Source organism: Papaver somniferum, chromosome 5, assembly GCF_003573695.1.
Source record: "Papaver somniferum cultivar HN1 chromosome 5, ASM357369v1, whole genome shotgun sequence".
Classification (NCBI taxonomy): domain Eukaryota; kingdom Viridiplantae; phylum Streptophyta; class Magnoliopsida; order Ranunculales; family Papaveraceae; genus Papaver; species Papaver somniferum.
The window spans coordinates 25,104,759-25,128,438 of NC_039362.1; the positions used below are offsets into that span (position 1 = coordinate 25,104,759).

General features: G+C 37.7%; 1 pseudogene; it reads left to right on the top strand.

Moving 5' to 3' along the window:
• Nucleotides 1-765: 765 nt before the first annotated feature.
• On the top strand, nucleotides 766-6,685 carry LOC113278874 (annotated as a pseudogene).
• The last annotated feature ends 16,995 nt before the right edge of the window (nucleotides 6,686-23,680 follow it).

Below are 23,680 nucleotides of genomic sequence, written 5' to 3' on the forward strand. Positions count from 1 at the left end.
GACTATATTTTACGGTTTGATTAAAACAAAACCTAGACGTAAGACTACATGCAAATCCTATTTTACGGTTGAATTCAACCCGAACCCAGACGTAAATTCTTCATAATCAAATTTTACGTTTAGAAATTAAACCTGAACCCAGACGTAACACCAGCAGAAACGTAACTGAAGTTGAATAGAATTACAATTGAAGTTCCGAGGAGAGGAAGAGAAGAAAGATGAAGAGGAGTAGTTTTTTTCTTGAATTAAAATAGAAAATATTAGGTTTTTAAGTTTTCATGTTAGTTCAAGAGTAATCTAGACATTTTGCTTTGGTATTAGGATATCCCATAATCATTTTTTTGGACACTAAGAATCCAAGTGAAGCCCCTCTAAAGAAGTGTACCGCACCAATAATAACCTTCATTATTTTACTTGTTTTTTTGCATCCATAAAAACGAAATTTTGGGATTATTAGACCAATTTAGTGTTTCTTGTAGCTGTAGGCTTCACGTGTATCTGTTTATAACAACTTAATAAAATGATTAATAGAAGACATGCAAATCTGGTCGCGTACTTTATATATTTCTTTGTTTCGATTTTCTCAATCTCAACCGAACTCACGAGGGCCAGAACAGGCGATGCACGTTGTTGATTACATCTTAGACCCAGCGTGCAGTTCCTGCTCGTTTAATATTCATTTCCTGTACAACTTTGTACTGTACTATAAGAGAAAAAGAGTTCTTCTCATTGCTGGTATCTTGGATGCTCAACTCTAAAATCTTAATGGCTAGTAGTATGATCACCACTGCTGCACTTGTTGTGTTTATGCTGTTTTTGGCAAGTTTTGCCGGTGCAGAATCGAAGTACATTGCGTACAATACCTCTCAAAGTATAGTTCATGGAAAGCTTAATGTGCATTTAGTTGCTCATACTCATGATGATGTTGGTTGGTTAAAAACTGTTGATCAGTATTATGTTGGTTCTAACAATTCAATCCAGGTTCCCTTTGTCTCTCCTTGAAAATCTATCTTTGTTCATTTCGGTTGTTGTCAGAGCTCGTAATGAACGTTTCATTTGTTGTTTGTTTTCTTCAGATAGCTTGTGTTCAAAATGTCTTGGATTCTATGGTTCCGGCGTTGTTAGCTGATAAAAATCGCAAGTTCATTTATGTTGAGCAGGCAAGATGATTGTTTCCGCCTACTGCTGGCAACCCCGAACAGGATCTAATTTGTTGAGTTCTAACTAGTTTGAATTTTTTGAATTTATCCTTTTTACGCCAAGAATTAAGACGCAATAGTGGCTATATATACTTGGTAGATGCAGGCATTTTTTCAGCGCTGGTGGAATGAACAAAGCGAAACCATTCTGGATATAGTTAAGAAGCTAGTTCGATCAGGCCAACTAGAACTAATGTATGTATTCAATTTTGTTATGCAGTCCGTGAAATGATAGTTGTTTGTTTGCATTTGACTCGTCGTTTGGATTTGAGTCGTCCCCGATACGATGCTCAGATGTCAGACGGTTTATTTTTTTTATTTTGAGTAAGATTTGACTAAAAAAACAAACATATTAAGCCAGATCAAGATGAGTCACATGATTTTAGTCAGATCCAGATGAGACATATCCGTGGGGAAAGAAAAATGGTGTAAGATAATTGTACCAATTTGGATTTTGATTATAGATTGTGTATGTTTTTTAATCATAGAAATGGGGGAATGTGCATGCACGATGAGGCGGCACCACATTACATTGACATGATCGACCAAACAACACTTGGGCACAGATTTATCAAGCAAGTGTTTAATCAGACTCCTAGAATCGGTTGGCAAATCGATCCGTTTGGTCATTCAGCAGTTCAAACTTACTTGTTGGCGGCCGAGGTACAGCTAAAATGGATACTTCAAGCATTTGTCTTGCAAAATATATGCACATTTCTTGTAATGTAAGAGCCAAACTATGGTGGTTGTAGGTAGGATTCGATTCTTTTTTCTTCGGTAGGATTGATTTCCAAGATTTACAAAAGCGTAAAAATGAAAAGCGGCTCGAGTTTATCTCGCAAGGTTCTAAAACCCTTGGTTCATCAGCTCAGGTGATTATTAATTTATTACTGGTGCACTTCTGAATTATATTCCCTTATCATGTGTGAACCACCAAGATCTTGCTGCAATTTGCAGATTTTTGCTGGTGCACTCGCCGGAAATTATGAACCTCCCAGTGGTAACTTCTACTTCGAAGTTAGTGATGCATCCCGTGTTGTTCAGGTAAATTACTCCATAATATAACCCTTTGAAGAGCGATTCTAGTTCACAAACTCATTTTTGTCTTGTTTTCGGATTGAAGGATGACCCCCGACTTGTTTGATTACAATGTCCAAGAGAGAGTCGATGATTTCGTAGCTAACGCGATATCACAGGTAAGCACCTTATGATTGTGACTTCATCATTTTACTCCATATACACAAAGTTGAGCAAAGCTCTTCCTTTATCAGGCAAACATAACTCGAACGGATCATATAATGTGGACCATGGGGACAGACTTTAAGTACCAATATGCAACTTCATGGTTCCGTCAAGTTCATACACTACGTGAATATGGTATGCCTTTCGTAATAATATCTCTCTGAAACACTTCGAGTAATGCAGCAGCATTGTAGGCATTTCCTTTATAGAAGCTGTTTTGGCATTTTAGGAAGCGAATTGCCTCATCTTTTGGCTTAAATGTTTTCAGGATGGGCGTTTCAATGCTCTTTATTCAACTCCATCCATTTACACCGATGCAAAATGGGCATCTCATGAATCCTGGCCGCTCAAGACCGGTGATTTTTTTCCGTGAGTTGAAAGATGCAGCTCATTTTTCTCTTGATTACTTCTCATGCTCATGTATTCTTAAGCACTGACGCATGTGTATATCAGCTATGCGGACCGAGCAAATTCATACTGGACAGGATACTTTACTAGCAGACCAGCCTTGAAACGCTATGTCAGGGTGTTGAGTGGTTACTATTTGGTAAGCTATGTGTATTATCTCCAAAAAGAAATTGTTTCAGGTTGTGTAACCTTTGCTGCTTATAAAATTATCAGGCAGCAAGGCAGTTGGAATTCTTTAAAGGGAGGAATAATTCAAGGCCTAATACGGACAGTTTGGCAGATGCATTGGCAATTGCTCAGCATCATGATGCAATTAGTGGAACATCAAAGCAGCATGTAGCTAACGATTATGCAAAACGACTATCAATGGGTTATGCTGAGGTGAATATTCTCTTGCAGCATCTCGATAATTGCGTGACTGTGGAATCATAGTTACCCTTTATAAAAGAAAATCTCATTTATTCGTCTTTATTTTCTGCAGGCTGAGGAGTTGGTTGCATCTTCGCCTGCTAGCTTGACAGAGTCGACAGGAAATCGAAGTTCTGGGAAACCGGCAACTAAATTTGAGCAGGCAAGCTAATGAAGCTCCTGCTAGCGGTATAGTTGTTTATATTGTAACTATTGTTATAAACCAATGACGTGCATCAGTTTCTTTCAGTGCCCACTTCTAAACATAAGTTATTGTCCACCAACTGAAGTCGATTTGTCTCGTGGGAAAAGCTTTGTAAGTTCTTTCTCCATCTTATTTGGTTGGGTTGCGCCATTAAATCACAAACTGCAATCCTTTTATGAACTCTTTGGTGTTTTATTTTGTAGGTCATTGTAGTCTATAATGCACTTGGATGGAAGAGGGAGGATGTCGTCCGGATTCCTGTAAGTTGAGAGACCAGTTGAAATTTGCAGGCAGTCCATGATCTTATAATCTGTCAACTAACACTGTCTAACTTGTGTCAGGTTACCAGCGAATCAGTGACGGTTCGGGATTCCAGTGGAAGAGAAATTGAATCACAGCTCTTACCTCTGTCCAGTGCTTCTTTGAACATAAGAAACTATCATGTCAAGGCGTACTTGGGTAAATCACCAAGTGATACACCCAAGTATTGGCTTGCATTTTCAGCATCTGTACCTCCTCTTGGTTTCAGCACCTACACTGTTTCTGGAACAAAAACAGGAGGTTTGTTGATCATGAAATTTAAGCTGAGAAAAGAATATCCCTAATGTGAAATTGCAGGTGCTAGTTTGTCCAAGTCAACAGTTCATGGACATGGAACTCTAGAAGTTGGGCAAGGTAACTTGAAGCTTACATATGATGTCCATCAAGGAAAATTTACTCAGTATATCAATAGAAGAAGCATGGTATGCACCAACATCGATCTTTGTCTATGTAGGCTGTATTATTTTGTTCAATAATTTCCACATTTTCTTACATTGTTAAGGTCAAAGCTCCTCTGCAACAGTCCTATAGTTATTATACCGGTTATGACCACAGTGACCAAGACCCTCAGGTGACTCTACTTCTGTAAATGCAGCGTTCCTCTTGATTTTGTACAGTTATGCCTGACAGTTTTACTGCTTTTTTTTTTCTTGGTGAAGGCATCAGGAGCATATGTATTTCGTCCTAATGGTACATTTCCGCTTAGATCTGGCTCAAAGGTATACATATATTTTGCGTACGGATAAAAGAATTCCCATTCATCAATATAGTAATCGCCGGGGTCATGAAAGGCTAAGTCCTTAAAGTTTAATAGTGTCTGAACTCTATTCTATATTTTGTCGCTGTCAGGTTCCTGTGACTGTTCTACGAGGACCAGTGTTAGATGAAGTACACCAACAGGTTAATGAATGGATACATCAGGTACTTCGCCAATGCACCCGTACTAGCTCAAAAATGTTATAGTCATATGTGAGGGTTAATCCAAATGAAAACATTTTGCAGATCACAAGAGTGTACAAGGGGAAGGAACATGCTGAAGTGGAATTCATAGTAAGCTCCTACTGGTACCAGTACATCCATTCACCCGAGGTCTAGAAATCTAACTTTAGAATGTTAATTCCTGGTGACGTTCTCAAATTTCAGGTTGGGCCGATACCTATTGAAGATAAACTTAGTAAAGAAATTACAACTAAAATTTCGACTACCTTGAAGACCAACAAAACGTTCTACACGGATTCAAACGGACGGGATTTTATCAAAAGGGTACGCCTAAAGCTCTTTGAAAGGGAGAAAGTGGTTTTGATGTGCTTGACCAGTGCAGCAATGCCATTCAATTTTGAATATTTCATTTCATTTGCAGGTCAGAGACTACAGAACAGATTGGGACCTACAAGTAAACCAACATATAGCTGGAAACTATTATCCAGTATGTTTCCATCACTTGTAAAGCTTTCAATCTACGCCTTCACCTCTAAGCTTAGCTGTTATTGACTGTGCTTAAAGAAGTTCTTACTGCATACAGATTAATCTTGGAATATACATAGAAGATGACAAGACAGAGCTTTCAGTTTTGGTAGACCGGTCTGTGGGTGGATCCAGTTTGATGGATGGACAAGTAGAACTGATGCTCCATAGGTTTGTTTTTCACCTTCCATTTTTATGATTATCCTCACGGATTACCACTTGGTGCAAGAAATGTAAGATGTGCAACGTTTGTTGATTAAAGTTTCTTAGACGCGTTCCATGCCATTCTTTAAAATGTTGTGTAGGAGGTTGGTTCATGATGACTCTAGAGGTGTTGCAGAAGCACTGAATGAGACGGTCTGCGTAGCTGATAAATGCACGGGGTTAATAGTAAGCACACCTTGCCTAGTTCTTCTTGTTGACAAGCAATTCTTGTAGGCTTCTTCCAAAAAACAACAAATGACTTCAAGTGCGCCTAACTGGAGTACTTGCAGATCCAAGGCAACTTTTATCTCAGGATTGACCCTGTGGGGGAGGGGGCCAAGTGGCGCCGTTCATTTGGTCAAGAAATATATTCGCTGTTTCTCTTAGCCTTCACTGAACAGGTGCATTAACAAAAATCTCCAAAAAAATCGACCTTGTTCTGGCATGTAATGATGCATTATAGCTTTTTGATGAATTCTTTTTCATTTACAGGACGGTGATAATTGGAGGAGTTCTCATGTTACGTCTTTTTCAGGGATGGATCCCTCTTACAGTCTACCTGATAATGTTGCAATGCTAACCTTACAGGTAAGGGCCGGCATTTTCAATATGGCATCCGTGTTGGTTGCTGATGAACTGTTTCCCAGCTTCGTATTAGAGATATTCGTAATGTTGTCGAATTTGCAGGAGCTTGTAGACGGAAAAGTACTTGTACGAATGGCTCACCTATGCGAGGTCTTCTATTTTTGTCTTGGTTATAACTACCAGGCATTGCTGTGTCTTATATAACTGAATGTATTCTTTGAGCCATTTAGCTTGCTAATTGTTTTTTCGCTGTGTCATGAACTCCGATATGTCAAATTAAGATGGGTGAGGACAAGGACTTATCAAGGATGGCGCGCGTGGAACTAAAAAAACTGTTCCCATACAAGAAGGTGAAACTAGCTACCTGGCCGACTATTTAATCTGTTATGCCCTTTGTTCATACTACTCGCAGCTTTTTGTGTAACACTGCTTTGGCTCTCGCCAGATTGGCGAAGTGACAGAAATGAGCTTATCAGCTAACCAAGAAAGAGCAGAAATGGAGAGAAAGAGAATGGTTTGGAAAAATGAAGGCTCCTCGGAGGTGAAAGCTAAGGTGGTGAAGGGTGGGGCGCTTGACCCGGCAAAATTAATCGTTGAACTAGGCCCCATGGAAATTCGTACGTTCACAATCGATTTCGGTGGACATTGACGGTGGATTGTTCCGGAGATGGTTGATTCATGGACTCGTATTTAGGGTTGCACACTAACCGCACCGAGACCGCAAACCGCACAGAGAACCGTACTAACCGCACCGAAACGATGATCCAACGGTCGGTCACGGTTTTCATTTTAATAACCGTTAGATCTACGGTTCGGTGAACGGTTCCACCCATAACCGCACACTAACCGCACCGAACAACCGATTAGTAGGGACCGTCGATTAGTTTTTATCCTGATTAATCCTAGCCGTCTAGATTAAAGCCTCCACCATATATATTTTGCAACCCTAATCTCTTCTTAATTTTCTCTTCTTCGTTTCTCTTCTTCGTTTCTCTTCCTCTCCCTCTTCATTTTCTCTTCAGCCTTCACCTGAATCACCTCAGTCGCCTCCACCACCAGTAGACAGCAGACCACCACCACCTCCATCAAGAGCACCACCACCTCTATGGCTCTATCTAGTAAGTAAATAGGTCATGGGTTTCGATTGATTTATTTGTTTTTCAATTTCTAGGTTTTTTTTTTTAATTATTCTTCTGTTAGGACTTAGGGTTTCTTTTATCGAAATCGTTTGCTTGTTGTTTTGTGTTTATCAATCAATTTCTTTTGTCAAATCTTATTTTTCTGATTACAGTCATGGGTTTTTTAATTTAGGTTTTGGTTGAGTTAAGGGGAGGAACTCAAGGAAGGAGTCTGAAAGATTTCTTAAGGAAGGAGTTTGATTACAGGTAACTACTAACTAGTTCAATCTTCATTTTGACTTGTTCTGGTTTTGAACTTAGGGTTTGTGATGTATTTTCAAATGTTGTTGTAGATAGTGGTGAAAACTGGGTTCTTTTCGAACTTGTGAAGGTAACTCTTTTTTTTTTTAAGATTTAAACAAATAAATAAATGAAGGAAATTAATAGTAATGTTAAGATTTTAGAAAGATTAAGGCTCAGGATTCATTATTACTTCAAGTTGATTGGTTATAAATAATATTTCAGAAATTATTATTAAGCTCTTTTTCTTATTAAATCACTTTTTAATTTAAAAGGTGTCCAAATATTAAGTTGTAATCTTTAAGCATGATTTATCAAAGAATATATTCTAAGCATAAAACATCAAACTGATTCACAAATAATTAAGAAAACCATTTAATCCCTTTTTTTATATTTTTATCCAAGTGAATTAAATAAAATAAATAATTAACGAAATTATAAATAAAAATATTACCAATCAAACATGAGTGAATAGATCCTCCATTGCCTCAATCACCAGGTATTTTACCCGCTCATCATGTTGGAAAACCTCTCAAAGAATTTCATTGATGCTCAAAAGTGTTTTACAATGAAGAGAAAGACAAGAAAATGATGTAAAACAGGATTTTGCGACCCACAGAAGCCGTCCAGAGTCAACGACAGAGCTGAAGTGATGTTGTCGTTGGGAAACTACGACCCACAAAAGACAGTCGATGTCACTGTTGATAAACGACGGTCCTTGAGAGTCCGTTCTTCACGTTCTTCCTCCTCGCAGCAGCAGCAGCAGCAATAGCAGAACCAGAATCTCTGCAACTTGGATTTTCTTGCTCTGTAGTGCTCTAAACCCCTCCCAATTCTCTCTAAACTTCGCTCAAAATATTTATTTATTGCTCAAAGGGTGTTTACAAGGATGAAAATGGAGATGAAATAATAAAACAATGAATGTGCGACCCACAGAAAGCGTCCAAAATGAACGACACAGAAGAAGTGCTATTGTTACTGTAGCTCTAAGACTCACACCTACGACCCACGATAAACGACTGCTGGTGCAGGTCCGTTCTTGGTGTTCTTGGTGTTCTTCATCAGCAGCAGCAGCAGAAAAATGGCAGCTCTGCAACTCGTGAGTTCTTCATTCTGTAGCCTCCAAAACTTACCCAAACTCTCGACACCCTCTTTGCTCAACCCCAACAACCTATTTATAGACAACAGACCCATCGAATCTCTCTCATTCACTCCATATAATTCTCCATTACTCGGAAAATATTTTTTTCCATTTTCTTCACTGTCAGCCGAGATATGATCTTCTCCATCCCCTCTGCCTGCGCATATGAGCTGTAATACTTCCATAGTTGCATAAACACTTAAGAAGATCAGATATCTTCCCCATTTAGTCCACAAAACTTCCCAAAAATTCCTCTAACAGAGAACTCGAGCGTATCTTCCCTGTTTAACTCTCGATTGAAAGTTAGCGGATTCTAGCCAAATTTAACTCATTCCAACGCTCAGAATAATCTTGTTATACTCAATATATATAACCCAATTAATTCCAGCCATTTAGTTTCTCCACAAATCCATCGAAAATCAATTTGAAAATCTTCCAGGGAGAGAATATATTTTCCCGCCAAAAATGAATTTTGAATTATGAGAAGAAAAGTGTCCTCCCCTAATCCTGTACGGGTGTCCCTTTAGCAATTGGGGTGGAAATAGTAATTTTGGGGTGGAAATAGTAATTTTTATGGGTTCCTCCGGTACATTTCTGGGACGCTTCCGGTGCATTTCTGAGGAGCCACCGGTACATTATCCTGGGGTGTAAAACACTACTTTTCGAGCTCATTTCGCCACAAAGGCTTATTTCTCTAAAAACATCTACAAAAACACAAAATAACACAATAAGTACTTAATCAGTCTAACAATACAGAATATTGAGAACAAAATAGACACATAAATGCGTCTATCAAATACCCCCATACTTATTATTTGCTAGTCCTCGAGCAAAAATAAAAAAATAAAACCGAGTTAATCTCGGGAGGGCTTACAAGAGATATACCCACAAAACCTTAATACTCCAGACCCTAGCTATCTACAACGAACCTTGGAAGGCACTAAAGAATCTCCTTGGTTGGCATATTTATTGACTACAAGAGGAAGTACCCTGATGCGAAATTCCAATTGATGTACACGAGTTTGCACTCAAGCATACTAAAATTCATATATAAGTGACAGAGCTCTACTCAGATAGTTGCACTATGGACATCATATTCGGAGTCAAACTAATCACATGGAAAGATTAAGAGATGGATATAGAAAAACATAGATGGTTTTGATGTTTACTAAGTGAACGGCGTTTCCCATATTTGTCTGAAGGCCTCCGCCAAAATGAACCTATCCTAATGGATTGAGATACTAGTCTGACTAATATCAACACACTGCATATACAAGGGAACCAGTGGTCGATAACCTAACTCTAGGTCAACACAATTGGCATATACAAGGGTACCAGTGGTCGACTTTATTGAATTTATTCCTTTTGGTCAAATGGTCTGGTCTCAATATTTTTTTATTTTATTTTTCAACTTTTTGGTAACTCCAATTTTTTTTTCATGGTATCTCAATCACTCTAATTCACCCTAGCATTGGTAACAACTTGAATCGTGGGCCTCACCTATTACTTAGAGAAACATAGTTTAAAAACAAAATAAAAACAGAAGTGAAAAGGACTCAACGAGATATGGTGCAACTATCATGTTATTTCTAACACCTGAGCTCTGTGCTTTTATGAATAGACTCTATAGATGTTTCCATCTAATCAGATTGGTTCCTCAACTCCTACAACCAAGATGTTTCCATCCACTTATATTAGTTAGTGCCATCCTGAATACGCATAAATTTCTAGGCTCTGGAGTTTATTTATTGCAACTAAAAGATTTTTCATACCCCCAAACTTAAATCTAACATTGTCCTCAATGTTTCCAATGATAAAATTAACAGCATGAACGAGGAGAAATTGTTACCACTTGAAGCAAAAAGGGTTGAGGAAAGATATTACCGTGTTGCGTGAGATTAGGTTACCTCCCAAGAAGTGTTAAGTTTAAAGTCTTCAGCCAGACATCAAATACCTCAAAAAGGATCTTCACCTTCCAAAGTCATATACCAATAGCCGAAAAAGTTGTGGGTCCATAATACGAAATAGAGCTAACACCAATATGAGACAACTGCACTGGCTCAGAAAAATGAACAGAAGGAGCACATCCTCATCTAAGGTTTCTTGCAAGACAACCTGATCTATCCAGAGCCTCCAGTTGGGCTTCATAAGAGTGTCTTGAAAAATAGATTCATCCGAAAAACGAGTTTATAATATATGGATTTCCTCCTGAACAGTATCAGGCGGATCAGGTTGTGGAGTCTGAATAGACTCAAGCGATACCTCAGATGCACTAGGCTTGAGTCCCAAGTTAGGGACTTCTACTGGGGATAATTGACACTCTCTACCCCCAAACTTAGAGTTTTGGGTGTCTCTAGATAAACTAGTCACAATATTCCCAATTTCTAGACTATCCGGTTCCTGAAAAAGGTCAATTGCTTTCTCTGAGTTATAATCAGGTGGTTCATCCTCTAAATTCTTTTGAGGTATACTAGCTATAGGACTTATATGTTTCATATCCTCTATGGTCATCCCTAGAGTTTCCTTATTGTGTTGAAGCACTGTTACTGGCCTAATCTCATGATCACTATCCAAATCGGAAATTATAGGCAAAATCTCAGATGGGCCTACAAATGCATAATTGGGGTCCAACTTAGGAGGATCTTTAGGCTCTTCAAAATAAGGGCTTAAGGTAGATTCGGTAGCTAGTAATGGTTCAAACCTAGATTTCCATCTATCGGTATCTAACATAGGAATAGAATCCAACAGAGCATTTACTTGTTCAATGTTTCTATCATCGTCGAAATCCATGCTAAAACGGGCTAGACAACTCTATAATGGATCTTCCGATTCGGTGTTTGGTACAGACTTCGGAACTAAGGTTCCTATCATGTTGACCTCTTCAATTCACGTGTCATCTAGCTCAGAGGGTAGCTTACTAATATTAAAAATGTTCAGCTCAATAGTCATATTACCAAAAGACAAATTCATAATACCATTTCGACAGTTAATGATCACATTGGATGTAGCTAAAAACGGGCGACCTAAAATCACTGGTATTTGGTTCTCTTGGTCAGGGATAGGTTGGGTATCTAGGATAACAAAATCCACCGGATATATAAACTTGTCGACCTCTATGAGAACATCCTCGATTACACCACGAGGAATTTTAACGGACCTATCAGCTAACTGAAGTGTCATCTGTGTAGGTTTCATCTCACCAAGTCCTAGATTAAGGTACACATGGTATGGCAGTAAGTTCACACTGGCTCCTAAGTCAAGCAACGCTTTCTCAACACGGTACTTACCTATTGTACAAGCAATGGTAGGGAACCCTGGGTCTTTATACTTAGGAGTAGTGGTATTCTGAATAATAGAACTCACGTGACTAGCTATGAAGGCTTTCTTCTGGACACTGAGCTTACGCTTTCGCGTACACAAGTCCTTAAGGAACTTGGCATAAGAGGGAATCTGCCTAATTGCATATAATAACGGAAGGTTGATATTAACCTGCTTAAAAACCTATAATATATCATTAAAGTTGGACTCCCTCTTAGTCGGAACTAGCAGCTGGGAGAACGGGGCTCTGGGAACAAAGCCGGGCTCATCAGGACCCTCATTGGTCTCTTTGGAGACTCTATCAGTCTCCTCATTTTCTGGCTCATAAGGGTGAACTACAGCATGTTCACTATCAGGCATGGCAACCTTATTGTCAACTTTCTTTCCACTCCTAAGGGTTGTAATAGAGTTCACATGATTGTACGATTTCTATGCTTTAGGATTGGGTTGAGTTTGATTAGGAAACTTACCTTTTTCCCTCAAAGATTCATTTATATGACTAACCTGGGTTTTCAACTCGGAAATAGCCTGAGAGTTAGCCTGACCTATTCTCTTATTTTCTTCTATACCTTGAGCAACAGATTGCTGAAACTGCATAGTGTTACGAGTTAACAAAGCAAGAGACTCTTCTAAACTCATAATCTTCTTATCCGAAGGGTTCTGAAACTGTGTCGGGGCTGAAAGATTCTTAGGATAGCCAAAACCTGGGGGAGCTTGAGAGTTACTAGACTGACCTTGATTCTGGCCCTTAGACCAAGAAAGGTTGGGATGGTTTCTCCAGCCAGGGTTATAGGTTTCTGAATAAGGGTCAAACTTCTGACGGTTATCGAATCTAGTGTTGTTATAAAGAGCATTGGCTTGCTCTTCAACAGTATGGTCTTCCCAAAAAGGCTCTATTCTACCACTAGTACCACTAGAATGACCTAATTCCAACGCTTCTAACCTTTTGGCTATGGCTGCTATTTTAGCATCTGACTCATAGGATCCTTCTACCCTATTGACATTTCCTCTACTTAGAAGAATTGTTTTCTGGGGTTCCCTATTATTTTCCCATTGTTGGGTCTTATTGGCGATTTCATTCAAAAATGTCATCGCCTCATCAACAGTTTTATTCTCAAACCCACCTGTGCATAAGGACTCAACCATGGTCGTTGTTGAATAGTCTAAACCCTCGTAGAGGATCTGAACTAACCTAACCTTCTCTAAACCATGATGAGGACATTGAGAAATTAAGTCATTGAACCTTTCTAAATACCTATATAAAGATTCTCCCTCTTGTTGAGCAAAAGTACAAATTTGTGTCCTAATAGACGATGTTTTGTGCCTTGGGAAAAACTTATGTATAAAGGCAGATGTAAGTTGTTCATAGGTTTCAATTGACTCAGAATCCAAACTATACAGCCAAGATTTGGCTTTATCTTTTAAGGAAAAGGGGAATAACCTAAGTTTCAGTGCATCATCACTAAGGTTTTTAATTTTCAGAGTACTACATACTTCCTCAAATTCCCTAACATGAAAATAGGGGTTCTCATTCTCTTTTCCTAAAAAGGTTGGGAGCATCTGTAAAGTCCCAGGTTTGAGTTCATAATTTGCCTCGGTTTCAGCTAACTTGATACAAGACGGACGAGAGGTCCTAGTTGGGTTCAATAAGCTTTTAAAGTTGCCATTTCTGGCACTACCAAAGGACTAGGAGAAATTTCTTCACAAAGACACAGATTCTCAAAACTGAAGTTTCCAAAAACAGGGATCTCAAAAGAACAATCTTCGAGCTCCCTGCTTATATCAGAAGAACTACTAGGTTTTTCGCTAATCAATCGACCTAGAGTATCTCTTTTCTTATTAACAAAATCGGGCATACACTAAAAAAAATCAAAAAGAAATAAAAATCCTAACAGGAAGGTTCTAGCAATCACACAGCAGGCTGACTCGACTTTACCACAGCAAACCTAGAGATTTCTAGCAAACAACAAGCATGATGGCTCACTTAGATTGTTTCTAGACTAGCTTCTATATCTCGAAAGGGAATTCGTTACAATTTAAGCAAACCCCTCTGGAATCAATCCGAGTCAAAGTAAGTTGAATTGAGGCGAGGGAATCTTAGTGAAGCTTTGATACCCAAGGCCTCACCGCAGTACAAGGCGGAGCAGTCACGCATTCAACTCACAGAAACCGTCATGAACTTCGAAGTATGCTAAAATAATAACCAATATCCTTCGAAAAATTTTCCTAACAAGCTCGATACCCTATAGGTCTCTTTCTAATCAGATTTTAAAGCTTGGGTTCGCGTTAGGTTTTGTTCTCCTAAAGCGGGCAAGAAGGGAGCGGTGATGAAATCCGAACCCTTATCTTGTTTAGGCCAGGCCTTGCCCTTTACTAGGAAAATAAAGACAGTCCGGTTCGTCCTCAAACAATTAGCACCTTAAGGAGCACAGTAACTAGCTTGCAGGGGATTCGCGAGTGTTTCGATTGGACTTACCTCCCGTACCAGACGGGGGATGAACCGTTGTCGTCGACTCGGGCCACGACTACCAAGCCGTGTGCGAACCCGAGGGGTCGAGGTGATATTGTAATCACCGTCCTTCCCTGCACACAGTTTGTATTTAAGGGTACCCTTCCGTAGGGTTTAAAAATTAAAGTCCAAATGTCCAGTCCAATTTAAAGTTCAAAAATAAAAAATAAAATAAAACTACAGTTTTCCTCACACACTCTAAAAGAATTAAAAATTAAATCCTAAAATTGTCCTCTTTTCGCTTTAAGCTTTTTCCTCTCCAAGTCCTTAATTTTCACTTTGAACCTGCAAAATAAATACAAAAAGAAACGTAAAAAGGAACAAACAATTCTAAAAAAATAATAATAAACCTAAAAAAAAAATTCTACCTAAGCACAGTTCTGCGTCGGCGGCGCCAAAAATTTGATGTATTTTCAAATGTTGTTGTAGATAGTGGTGAAAACTGGGTTCTTTTCGAACTTGTGAAGGTAACTCTTTTTTTTTAAGATTTAAACAAATAAATAAATGAAGGAAATTAATAGTAATGTCAAGATTTTAGAAAGATTAAGGCTCAGGATTCACTATTACTTCAAGTTGATTGGTTATAAATAATATTTCAGAAATTATTATTAAGCTCTTTTTCTTATTAAATCACTTTTTAATTTAAAAGGTGTCCAAATATTAAGTTGTAATCCTTAAGCATGATTTAACAAAGAATATATTCTAAGCATAAAACATTAAACTGATTCACAAATAATTAAGAAAACCATTTTATCCTTTTTTTTATATTTTTATCCAAGTGAATTAAATAAAATAAATAATTAACGAAATTATAAGTAAAAATATTACCAATCAAACATGAGTGAATAGATCCTCCATTGCCTCAATCACCAGGTATTTTAGCCGCTCATCATGTTGGAAAACCTCTCAAAGAATTTCATTGATGCTCAAAAGTGTTTTACAATGAAGAGAAAGACAAGAAAATGATGTAAAACAGGATTTTGCGACCCACAGAAGCCGTCCAGAGTCAACGACAGAGCTGAAGTGTTGTTGTCGTTGGGAAACTACGACCCACAAAAGACAGTCTATGTCACTATTGATAAACGACGGTCTTGGAGAGTCTGTTCTTCACGTTCTTCCTCCTCGCAGCAGCAGCAGCAGCAGTAGCAGAACCAGAATCTCTGCAACTTGGATTTTCTTGCTCTGTAGTGCTCTAAACCCCTCCCAATTCTCTCTAAACTTCGCTCAAAATATTTATTTATTGCTCAAAGGGTGTTTACAAGGATGAAAATGGAGATGAAATAATAAAACAGTGAATGTGCGACCCACAGAAAGCGTCTAAAATGAACGACACAGAAGAAGTGCTATTGTTACTGTATCTCTAAGACCCACACCTACGACCCACGATAAACGACTGCTGGTGCAGGTCCGTTCTTGGTGTTCTTGGTGTTCTTCATCAGCAGCAGCAGCAGCAGAAAAATGGCAGCTCTGCAACTCGTGAGTTCTTCATTCTGTAGCCTCCAAAACTTCCCCAAACTCTCGACACCCTCTCTGCTCAACCCCAACAACCTATTTATAGCCAACAGACCCATCGAATCTCTCTCATTCACTCCATATAATTCTCCATTACTCGGAAAATATTTTTTTCCATTTTCTTCACTGTCAGCCGAGATATGATCTTCTCCATCCCCTCTGCCTGCGCATATGAGCTGTAATACTTCCATAGTTGCATAAACACTTTAGAAGATCAGATATCTTCCCCATTTAGTCCACAAAACTTCCCAAAAATTCCTCTCACAGAGAGCTCGAGTGTATCTTCCCTGTTTAACTCCAGATTGAAAGTTAGCGGATTCTAGCCAAATTTAACTCATTCCAACGCTCAGAATAATCTTGTTATACTCAATAGATATGACCCAATTAATTCCAGCCATTTAGTTTCTCCACAAATCCATCGAAAATCAATTTGAAAATCTGCCAGGGAGAGAATATATTTTCCCGCCAAAAATGAATTTTGAATTATGAGAAGAAAAGTGTCCTCCCCCTAATCCTGTACGGGTGTCCCTTTAGCAATTGGGGTGGAAATAGTAATTTTGGGGTGGAAATAGTAATTTTTATGGGTTCCTCCGGTACATTTCTGGGACGCTTCCGGTGCATTTCTGAGGTGCCACCGGTACATTATCCTGGGGTGTAAAACACTACTTTTCGAGCTCATTTCGCCGCAAAGGCTTATTTCTCTAAAAACATCTACAAAACACACAAAATAACACAATAAGTACTTAATCGAGTCTAACAATACAGAATATTGAGAACAAAATAGACACATAAATGCGTCTATCAGTTTGTTGATGTAAAATGTTTTGAAAAAGGTTTGTTGATTAATGAAGTGATTTATGATCTGTGACTGTGTGAAAAAGGGTTTTAATGGGTGTTGAATTAGTCAGGTTTACTCTGAAATTGAAAGAGCAGTTTGGATTTTGCTTGTGTAATTGAGATATTAATGGTATGTGCCTGGAATTGAATGAATAGTTTGGATTTTGGTGGAGATTTATCATGTTTGATGTGATGAAAATCATATCCAAATTATTTTTTCAAATTTTGTTGTATTAATAACTTTGTAGGTGCTAGCCATTTCCAACTTTTGTTGTTTGATTTTAATTAAAATTGAGTTAGATGGCAGGCAATGTCACTCACATGAAGTGCAGTTTCATTATGAAGTTCAGAATCAGAACTAACTTGATTGTTGTAAGAAATATGTGTTCTTGTATTAAGAAGTAAGAACTAACTTGTTTACCTTTGGCAGGGCAATGATTGGATCAAGTTCAGCTTCATTATCAAGCTGCAAGATGGCAAATGCATCTCCCTTTCCATCCACTGCAGCTGGTTCTACTGATGTGACACTATCTATAACACCTCAAGTTGATGCTACTCAAGAAACACAAGCTACACAGCAGGCTACACAGGACCCTGCACCTGAAGTTGTACCGAAGAAGAAGGGGAAAACTAGATCAAAAATTTGGAATGACTTTACAAGGATCAGCGAAGAAAAAACACAGTTTAAGCATTGTCACAAGAAATTGAAAGCACATAGTATAGGAAATGGAACTTCCAGCATGAAGACACATTTAGGCACATGTCCATAGAATCCCAACAAGAAGCTCAAGGTACAAAAGAGTTTGGTGTCTCCACCATCAAGGCCTGGACAGTCATCACAGCTGGTTGATGTAAGTTATGACAAGGATATGTGTAGAAGAAGATTGACTGAGTTTGTCGTCATAGATGAACTGCCATTTAGAATTGTAGAAGGAGAAGGGTTTAGAAGATATAGTGAACAGCTTGAACCTAGATTCAAGGTGCCAAGCAGGATGACCATTTACAGAGATCTTTTAATTATGTACAAAGATGAGAAAGAGAATTTGAAAAAATACTTCAAGGAAAGTAAACAAAGAGTCTCTCTTACAACTGATACATGGACCTCTCCAAACAACTTCAATTATATGTGTGTGCCAGTGCACTTTATTGATATCCATTGGAAACTTCAAAAGAGGATCATCCTGTTTTGCTTGATCAAGGGTTATACTGGAGAGGAGATTGGGAAAATGCTTGAGAAATGTTTGCTGGATTGGGGTCTAGAAGATCTTTTTGGTGTGACTTTGGACAATGTCAGTGCAACTACTGTCGCAATTGAGTATCTTCAAACCAGTGTCATCAATTGGACAGGAGAAGTAGTGAGAGCTCAATACATGCAGGTATAATTACTTTTCTTAGCTCTATTGCTATGTTTATTTTATACTTCTAGTAGGTTGATAGCATATATATTCAATATGAAACTTGAAACTGACTCAATATGAAAACTGATTCTAGTAGGTTGATAGCAGGTTGTTTAAGTTACATTTTAGTGTAGGTTGATCAAGGTACATGAAATGACATGCTTTATGATATTTGTTTGTGCTTGTTACTGATTTTTTGATGATATTTCCTTGTTCCATTCTTATCAGGTAAGGTGTGTTGCGCATGTTCTTGCGCTTGTTGTCAAAGATGCTGTGTTGTTGTATCACAAGTCAGTTGGAAGGATCAGATCAGTTATCAAGTTTGTTACCGGTTCTCCCTCTAGGTTGGCCAAATTCAAAGAATGTGCTGCTCTCGAGAAGATTGATTGTAAGAAGATGGTTTTCCTTGATGTGAAGACCAGGTGGAATGCTACGTATCTGATGCTTGAAGTTGCCATTCCATATGAAAAGGTATTTAAGAGGTTAGAAAGGGAGGACAAGAGCTTTCGTTCTAAGTATATTTTCAAAGAATCTGAAAGTGAAGCTTTACCTAATACCGATGATGATACTGTTGTAATTGATAATGAAGATTATTATCTTAGTTCATCTAGTGAATCTGAATGTGAGGGAGATGTATCTAGAAAGAAGAATATTAAGAAAAAGAACAAGCCCTGTCATCATGCTCCATATGCTACAGACTGGTCATATGCTAGGTGTCTTGTTAAGTGTTTAAAAATCTTCTTTGATGTTACTGTTAAGTTCTCGGCTTCAGTTCAGGTTACTTCACATGAATTTCTATGGCAGTTGGCATTGATCCATAAACAGTTGGTTCGTCTTAGAGCTATAGGAAACCGAGATCCTCATATTTCTAGGATGGCAGAAATAATGTTTCGGAAGTATAACGCATATTGGGGGGATTATGAAGATATGAACTCTGTTATGTATTTTTCTAAGTTGTTTGATCCTCGGGAGAAAGAATCTGGTTTGAAATTTGATCTGGAATGTTTGTATGAGCAAGATGATTTCAGGGTTACAACTGTTTTGAAGGCTGTGAAACAAGATATGGGAAGACTTTATGATGAGTACACCAGCATGTATTCAAATGCCAATGCAGAGGAAGGTGAAATCATTACTTACTATTGATCATCATTAGTTCATTACTTAATATTGCTTATCTGCTTTTTATCATAAATATTGTTATCATCATTACTTACTATTGATTGTTCTGATGTCTTAGGTACTGGGTCAACAGATGTTGCTGGTGTTGATGACATGGTTGTTTCTGTGCAAGAAGAGAACATTGAGGATATGCTTGAATCAAGGAAGAAACGGCGAAGAATAAATGTTCATATACTCATCCAAAGTCAGAATTTGAAAGGTATTTGCTTGATGACTGTGAAGCGTCTACCAGGGAGTTTGATATTCTGGCATGGTGGCAGGCTAATAGTACCAAGTACAAGGTGCTATCACTTATGGCGAAGGATATTTTGGCAATACCAGTGTCTTCCGTTGCATCAGAATCTGCATTCAGTACCGGAAAGCGCATTCTTACCCCGTGGAGAAGCTCGCTATCTGCCAGGACAGTTGAAGCACTTCTCTGTACGCAAAGCTGGTTGCAGAAACCTATCTCTCTTGATTTTCTGTGTGACTATGTACCAGATGACAATTCCAACATTGAAGATGGTAATAGATTCTCTTCTCTTTTGACTTGAAATTTGAATGAATGTTATCTTCTTTTATCTGTTAGTTTTTATACCTTTTATCATTAGACTTCATTGAATATATTTGAATATTTCTTCTTTGCATTCTTGTTGCAGACATTTTGGGAAAGGATGAAGATTAAGGGGATGATTGGCTTGATAGATGGATGGACTGCAATCTTTTACTGGACTGCTACTTGAGAAATGAAGATCAAATGGATGACTATTTTTCTTTTACTGGTCTTTAGACTTAAGACTTTGGTCAACTTGTTTGTGAACTTCAACTCTTTTTTTAATCTGTAGACTATGGTTATCTTGTCAAGACTTAAGTATGGAATGTAGTATCAGTTTATTAGAAATTCAGAAATTCATAATGTATTTATGTACAGGTGCAGGGTATAGGTGAAAACCGAACCGAACCGAATCGTAACCGAATAGTATCGGTGCGGTTAAAAACCGAACCGAATACTAAACAGTTCGGCTGCAGTTTTAATTGTGATAACCGCACCGAACACAGTTAGGTGAACAGTTTTAGCTATAACCGCACCGAACCGAACCGTGTGCAGGCCTACTCGTATTTGCGAGGATAATATTTTTGTAAATGACTAATGACGATGATGGAAAGAGATTTTGTAGCTAGCAAGGGCTCTCTGAGTTGGTGCTTTGGACAACACCTTGTTTTTGAGTTTAACTAGTTGGCACCATATCACATGTCTGTTTCTGGCATATCAAATATTTCACTAGCAAATTAATTTCATTGCACACAAATAGTCAAATCAGTTCATAACCCTAAAGAAAATTATTTAATTTGAGAAAGTTACTTTTAATTTTGGAGCCGATTTAAAGAAAATTACTTTCATTTTTTGGAAGCAATTTGTGCTAATTGCTTTCACTTTTGGAAACAACTTTTAAGAAGATATTTCAAAAAATGGATTTTGAGGAGTATTATAATAATGTTTCCAACTACATGTATCCAATAAATCAATAAAAAACCAATGCAACAGAACACACAATTAACAAGAGCTTACGGTACTTATTTTCAGTTACCGGTAGTTCTCTCTCTTTGTTAGGCGAATCCTTCTTCGGTCTATCTGAAAATCCTCCTCAAGTAATATTTTTACAGTTAGAGATTTCTATCTTTGGATTCCTAAAGAGAATTATCTGGTGGAATCTGCCCCAATCGATCCGACTAAAGCGTTATGGCATCATCAAGTACCTTCGAAGATCAACTTCCTCCTATGGCAGGCTTTTCTCAACGAATTAGGCACTTGCGATAAGGTTGTATGTTCATAAACTTAATTATGAGCACAAACTTAACCATGCCAGCATTTTAACTACCTGGTAAAAGAAATGACTTTAAAGCACAACCTTTATAAGTTAACATGGCAACTAATATAGCCAGCAAGAAGAGAGTGCTGCCATTAGTAATACATGGCTCAGCGAAAATTTTGCTGTAGACACTAAGTAGCCAATTCTTTATAAATAAAATCTAGCGTACAAATGAATTTCCATGTTAAAGATGGATAAAGGTGTACCATGATAAAACCCGATGTTTCTACACATTTAAATCCCGTTGGTTCTTGCCAGCGTGCTTGACATGCGCTCTCGTTCTTTGAGGAGATTTTATCTGATGGGGGGGTTGCGCTGGCTAGAAGCGTTTCAAGAAAATTTGTTAGAAAATGTTGGAAAACGATTGATAAAAAAATAATTTTTTAAAATTTTAATAAAAAATTATAATTTATTGTTTTATTTTGTGAATGAAACTTTTTAGTCCCACATCGTGAAGTTTCCAATTTTTAGTAGTTTTAAGAAACTATATAAACCTTTTAGTCCCACATCGGAGAATTTTTCTTCTTAAGTTGTATTTGTCAATTATATAAACAAATTCACTATTTTTGTAAAATCTATGGGAAAGGGGTTGCTCTATATTCAGAGGGACCCCCAAGGGAAAAAAATATTTTATATTGTTGTCTCAAGCGTTCGAGATTTTCCTTTATGGTTTTTTCGGAGTTGTCAAGCTCAAGTTGAGCATCTACTACATATGCTAGTAGTAGGTGTATTAGGGTGTTTTATCCTGGAGATATCCGTCCTGTGAGAGCTATAGCATCACTCTTGAGTGTAGCCGGGCGCTAATGTCTTGAGGGCAACGTGTTGAACACGTGACTCACTCTGTTTTTCCAAAGTTTTGCCTTGTTGCTGTTGTGGAGATATAGGGAGCTCATTTGTTTCATCAAATCGATCACTTCCATTATAAAGGAACTAAGTATCAATAACTTTTGCTTATTTGATTTTTCCTTGTTTTTGATTATTGCATCCAACAATCTTAAGACATTAGAATTTGTAATAATAAAAAAATGGTTGGTTGGTTTGTGAATCATGGATGTTAATTGTGGAGTGAAAAACAAAAACGAATTTTTGGTCAGCTGTAGAGTTTCGAGTTTATCTCTTAACCTAAAAGGAATTTCGATGAACCATTTTTACACAAAGTAGTAGACATCCTTATAGTTACCCACGTAAAATTTCAGAAATTTTGTAGTTGTAAAAGTATTTTTTTGATATTTTACAAAACTGAGAAACGTTCCTGAAAAATTCTGACGGGCAGAATTTTGTTGTTAACTAAAGTAGTTTTTATGGGGTAACCATGAGTTTTTTGATATGGTGGTTTAAACGAAGTTTATAAATGTAGATATTATCTTCAAAACTCATATATTATCTGAACTAAGTTTGTGAGATATGGTGTATTAGGTGATTGGGAAATTACCGTGTCCGTGGTCAGAGTATAAACGAAGTTTGTGACATGAAATTGAAAAGGAACATGGCTATCAGGCGCATGTGGATGAACACAAGTCTTCCAAAGCTGACAAAGGCGAGAACATCAAAAACAACTCTAAGCATAGTCTTCATAATAAAGGTACGTTTCGTAAAACTGAATCCGACATTACTTTAATTAAGGGTGATTGTTATGTTTGTAAAATTTCTGGCCATACGGCAGTAAAGTGTAGACAACATAAAACCTTAATAAGTAGAAAGTTAATGCTAATTTAGTTGAAACAAAATGAACCATGATGTCGGAAGTTATTTTAATAACCAATGTGAGAGACTGGTGGGTGGACTCTGGAGCCACTAAGTATGTTTGTTGAAACAAAAACCTGTTCACCTATTATCAGAGGATAAGGGATGTCGAGAAACTCTATATGAGTAACTCATCTGCGACAGAGGTTGCATAAAAGGGAAAGGTCGAGCATAAGTTCATGTCTGTAATATTCTCACACTGAATGAAGTTTTCATGTTCCGAGCATATGAAATAATATTGTATCTTGTTATCTTGAAGATGGTAAAAGATTGAAGATCTTAATTAAATGTGGAAAACTTGTTATAACTAAGGGTATTGATTTTTTAGGCAACGGTTATAGGACTTAGGGTCTATATAAGTTTGAAGGAAAATCTGATGAAGTGAACATAGTTGATTCTTGTGCTTTCTTTTGTGTGTCTTTGAATGTTTTGCATGGTAGACTTGGAACCGTAAAATTATAAGTCAATGTATAAACTTCCTAGCATAGGCTTCGTACCCAAATTTAGTTTGGATCTTGAACACAAAAGTGAAATGAATATGCTATAAAATATTTTAGCACAAATGTTCATAGTAATTCTAATCCCTTAGAATTAATTCAGTTAGGCCTAGTTGACATGAGTTCAACCCAAACCACTATGGTAAAAGATGGTTTATAACTTCCGTAGATGATTGTACGAGGTACTATCTTGTATAATTGCTTAGGGATAAGGATGATTCCTTAGAAGCCTTAAGATGTATA